Genomic DNA, 4783 nt, shown 5'->3' with positions numbered 1-4783 from the left:
GATGTCACGCAGCGGAGGATTTACCTCCAGAAATGGATGTTTCGTTAAACGCGGTGCCAAGTCAGAGGTTTTACCTCCCCCACCCAAAATTAAAAGTTAAACTATCGGTATGCAAACTATTAAACAGTTTATTATTATTTTACCAGGTAAGGCCCCACTGAGCTGTGACGTAGATGTTTTACACGCTTTTATTTAACTTACTCTGTTGTTGTATCTTCAAATCTTGTAACTCCATTTTAACCCACTTCCCAATCTGGTATCGACTGCAAACTTTGTATACTTTTGTCATACTGGTGACAACACTATATTCTATCATAAAAATTAATATTTTTAAACAATCTCTTTTACATGTTATGTTTCGGCTTGGGTCTAATTGTCCACGCTCAACTGACGTTGGCTGTAAATCACCACGGCCCCTTACGTTATGGAGTCGTGGAGTTTTGCCATTACTCGTACGATACATTTAATTAAAGCGTGTTTTTAAGAAAGTACTTTTAAATGTTACTTATTTTTCAGTGGGCTCATCATCATCATCACAAACGTGTCAACCCCGTATGAGTGTAGACCTGATTGCAGACCAACTCAGACCGTGTTGGTCACCCCGTGCCCCCTTCACGTGGCCTCAAGGTGCACGTGGCCTGGCACAAGCGTCGTGGTGACGTCACCGCCACTTAGTGGCGAATGGCGGTTGTTGTTATAAATCTCGACGTTTATCTTACAAAGTCCCATCACGAGGGAGAAACACAAACAAAAACACGTTTTGCCCGTATTTGACCTGAAAACTCAATTTCCCTGTACAAGAATACACGGGTAAACCGTGTGGGTTGACACGGTATGTCAGCCATCACGTGGACATTTATAGCAGGAGCTAAATAACTCTAAACGCGTGATGTTGATTCTAAATTTAGAGGGGAAAAACCCGGACGACTTAACGGCTGATATGTTTATCTTTCTTATACTTTGCACTGTTATCGTGTTTCTGTACTGTTGCTGTAGTGCTCTGACCCCGTGCCCCTACTGGACATCTGTGATAAAAAAAAGAGCTTTATCGCTTATCGGATTCTTCCTCCAGTGTAAATAAATATCGTGGTTCTGGATGTTACGGTATTCTCGGGATTATAAGACCCAGTGCCCGGTGTCAATCAGCAATGATGGTCACATTTTACCAACTATTTGGATCGGTAATTTCTCAACGACACATTTCGGCCGCACATTCATTTGCACTGAGTTGGTGGTCTGGGCAAGGCTGAGCGCTGTTGTGCGTGCGACGTTAAACTGCGCACCTTTGCGTTTTTGTTAAATATTTGCACGCACACACATCCTACCGGATTATAAGACGCTTACAATAATAAACAAGACGCTAGGTGCGTCTTATAATCCCCAAAAATAAGAGATCCAAACAGGGAGGCCACGTTAGAAGCGGTACCTATAAATGTGAGACCCGTGACAAAGAGCTTCATAGCTCATCGGATTGCTCCTGGAGTCTAAATAAACACATTCCTGCGGAGGGAGCTGGTAGGAACGTTGGGTTGCTCGGTCAATGGCCAGGGTCAACGGCGGCGTGGTGTATTCCGCAAATATGCCCGACTGTGAGGGCGGGCACAAGCCGGCGTGAGTAGGTTAAACGTTGAGTTTTATAAGGGCACCACGGAGTGACCAGTCCCTCCCCACCCAACTCCACCCCTCCCACCTCCCACCCAGCCCCACCCTCCCCACACAGGCCCTCTCCATCCTCCACACCCAGCCCCTCCCTGCACGACGGACACAATAATCCCCTGTGGGCTGGTGTAACCAGGAGGTTCCTACCAGTATCATGATTCTGGGTGGCGAAATCGATTCCAGTTGTCGATTCCTTCTCGAATCGGTAGCGTACTTCCAAGTCGGGCTGAACGATTAGTCGATTTCAAATCTAAGTCGCAATTTGAAGCAAAGCGATTAGCAAATTGCAAAGGCTGCGATTATTTGCGATTTGAAAAAGTCCTCTTACTTTATGGTTGGAATTGTTTTATTTTTTATTAATATCACTTTGTTTATTTAACTTAACAATTGTTATATCTTTTATTGTTCTATCTCAATTAAAACATTTTAATAAATACATGTTGGAAGCAATTAATATATTTTAAGTTCTCATCCTTGCATTAGAATATATATAGAGCAGTTCATATTTTGATGGTATCACGTGGTAATGTTCCATCACATGTTTTAAATCTATTACACAGCTTGACTTAAAAAGTTTTAATCTCAAATCAAATCGCAATATCTGTCAGAAAAATAAATTAGATATTGTCCCCAAATTGTTCAGGCCAACTTTTAAGCAGCAGGTTATATCGATTAACGAATCGATCACCCTGCAATGATCGACTAGGGTATCACCAGATTTTTTTTAATTCTTGAATTATAACTTTTGTACTATGTATAATATTATACATATGTTTTCTTTACATGGGGTTTTAATGGCATTCAACTGAATTAACTGTTAAAATGTAAAATAATTAATTTGGAATCGATAGGTTACTGGAATCGTTACTGACGATATTAAAGGCGCCAAGTTGAGTCCATTAATGTGTGTGTGGGGGTATGGGTTAAAGCGTTCTGTATATAGATTAAACGTCTTACGTGGCTTAATAAAAACATAGCTAAAACTGTAATAAATAAAAAGAGATTAATGATTATTTTAAACTGATAAATAACGTAAGAAATAGCTGATTTAATTAGTAATAATTTCCGCGCGCCCCCTCACCCTGTGATCAATTGGTTTCTCCCGTGAGCGTCATGTTTGTGATTCCACTTTCAGTTTGAATCCTCGGCGGCTCGGAGTGGGACAGAGTGAGTTTTACTCCACTTCACCCGCGCTCTTACATTTAAAATCAAAATGTATCGACCGAGATGAATCGGTTCTCCTCGTTTTACCACGGAAATTAGTAAAATCGATCTAAACTAAAGTCTGAAGGCAACTCGGGCCTACGTCAGGCTTTAGCCGGTTTCTTCCCTTCAATCGAATGAACTCGTGATGATGTATTTCACGTTCGCGTGGACATAAACACTCCATGCTATCCGTGCTATATTCACCACACACACAAACAAACACACAAACACCCGCTTGTGTTCCCCTCAACATTGGTTGTGCAATGGATGAACAACCCATCAACCCGCCGCCATCGGAATGTGGAATTTCCATCTGCCTCAGGGAGGAGATCTGAGCGACCCGTGCTCAATTTTAGCGGGGAAATCACTGGCGGGGTTGGTGAGGGGGGTTATCGATTTAGCTGATAAATGTAATGATTATCGGCTCTTAGGTCGTCAGCCCGCCGTGGCTGTAGACGTGGAAATGTCCACAACTGGACGACCTCGCCGCCGGGTCGCTGCTTTAAATATTAAACTCAGTGAGTTTTAGCTGGTAAAGTAACATAGTTTAGTTGTATAGATTTGGTGATTTGCTTACCTTTCCTAGACTTTGCACTCCTTGTTTTGTTTTGTAACGTTCTGAGCCTGTGTGACAAAGAGCTTTATAGCTCATCAGATTCCTCCTGCAGTATAAATACTAATTCTGGTTCTCTTCACTGCCCTCGAAATGATTAAATTGTCACCTATTTCATTTTTTAAACAATGTCAAGCGCCTCGAGTGAAGGTGCTGTATATAAATATACAATTAGATTAGATTGTTCAGCGTGCGTTGGTGAGAATCTGGCGGGACCCCAGGACTTTGTTCAGATATCACTTCGCCATCGCTGTGTGGGGAGATTCATAACGAACGTAAAAATTAATAATAAATACAATTATAAATCACGACGTTTCGGAGGCAACACAAGTCTCCGTCATCAGGTGGGACCGTCACAGCTAAATTGACTTTACCGACAAACATAAAAGAGTATGAATCCTTGCAGTCACGAAAGCTTCAGATCTAGAATTCATAACGAAGTTGCGTTTCAAATATTTCACGTCCATCTTGGACAAAACATTTTACGTTTACAAGGCAAAACATGCGACCGCTTGTGTTACCTCGGTGTGTTTTTTTGTGTATTGACACCGATCGTATCAACGTGGAATTTCCATCTTCCCTCAGGCTGTTGAATTTATGTAACGTGCCACTTTAACAAGCGGTCTATAGACCGCCTGAGTATGAGAATAAATAATTGTCCCCACGTGTTGTTGAAGTTGTTTGGCCGTAGTTCACCCAGGTGAGTGCGCGTTGGTGAATGAGGATGGGGGGGTGAGTGGAGACCTGTTCAGACTTTTATTTCGGAACGTGGTGGACATTTCGAATACCGGCAATCCTCGGTTCACGCGCTTTTGTGGCACGACATTTCGGAATAACGCGCGCTTTGTATTTAGACATTGACACGCCAGAGGCAAATTTCGTAATAACGCGACCCAATGGCCTTGCCAGCAGCCAGTTCGCTACGATCACTAATACTAATAATTTATATTTTATTACACGCTTTTATTTAACTCACAATGTTGTATCCTCAAATCTTGTAACTCAATTTTAACCCACTTCCCAATGTGGTATCGACTGCAAACTTGGTATACTTATGTCATACTGATGACAATATTATATTCTATCATTTAAAAAAATATATTTTAAAATAATATTTTTTATATGTTTTGTTTCGGCTTGGGTCTAATTGTCCACGCTCAACTGACGTTGGTTGTAAATCACCACGGTCCCTTACGTTATGGCACGCTTCGAGGCCATTTCCTAGAGTCGTGGAGTTCTGCCATTACGAGAACGGTACATTTCATTAAAGCGTGTTGGAAAAAAAAGTATTTTTAAATATTATTT

At 41.6% G+C, this 4783-nt stretch overlaps 1 protein-coding gene across 1 annotated transcript in view; it reads left to right on the top strand.

The window, feature by feature from the left end:
- The first annotated feature begins 2760 nt into the window (after positions 1–2760).
- YTHDC2 (YTH N6-methyladenosine RNA binding protein C2) overlaps positions 2761–4783 on the top strand; it is a 53479-nt gene continuing 51456 nt past the window's right edge. Inside the window, exon 1 of the mRNA XM_078879339.1 lies at positions 2761–2826. The gene's annotated coding sequence lies outside the window, so the exon portion shown is untranslated. The remainder of the gene's footprint in view (positions 2827–4783) is intronic.

This window comes from Lampetra fluviatilis, chromosome 53 (assembly GCF_964198595.1).
Source record: "Lampetra fluviatilis chromosome 53, kcLamFluv1.1, whole genome shotgun sequence".
NCBI classification, from domain to species: domain Eukaryota; kingdom Metazoa; phylum Chordata; class Hyperoartia; order Petromyzontiformes; family Petromyzontidae; genus Lampetra; species Lampetra fluviatilis.
Note: the sequence above shows the minus strand (reverse complement) of the source record. Positions and strands in the feature narration are given on the sequence as shown.